The sequence below is a fragment of the Nannospalax galili genome, unplaced genomic scaffold, assembly GCF_000622305.1.
Source record: "Nannospalax galili isolate Female #2095 unplaced genomic scaffold, S.galili_v1.0 scaffold65, whole genome shotgun sequence".
Classification (NCBI taxonomy): Eukaryota; Metazoa; Chordata; class Mammalia; order Rodentia; family Spalacidae; genus Nannospalax; species Nannospalax galili.
The window spans coordinates 619,929-620,430 of record NW_008353294.1 but is presented as its reverse complement, the minus strand read 5'-3'; positions in this window follow the sequence as shown (position 1 = coordinate 620,430).

Genomic DNA, 502 nt, shown 5'->3' with positions numbered 1-502 from the left:
GCTCATAGTCCCCTGGAACTAGTCAACCTAGGAGGGCAAGGAGCAAAAACTGTCCTTTATGTCCCTCTGACCAACATATTATAGGCCTCAAAGTATGTCTGTTAAACATCCAAGAAGGTTAGAGCCACCAGTCTGGTACTTTTAATTACTGTGTGTCATGTAGACAAATCTTGGGCAAAGACCAATTGTTCTCAGATAAACTTACCTAGACATATATTTCTTGATCTGATATGTATAAATTATCAGTAGGTTGTAGAAGTAATATAGTTCCCTCTGGTTTTTAAAAACTAGCTAGGCATTGTTTCTCTCTCATATTGTCTCATCCCTCCATCATGGTTTCCTCAATTAAAGTGCCCCCATTTTCCCCCTTTCTCCCTTAAAAATACCCTTCTCCTGTGGTCCTACATCTCTTGAGCTCCTTCTTTCCCTTTATCCCGTAGGTTCCTTGTGTACCCTTCCCTCTCCCCTCCCTTAAACTAACCCAATTTTTAATCCATATCTC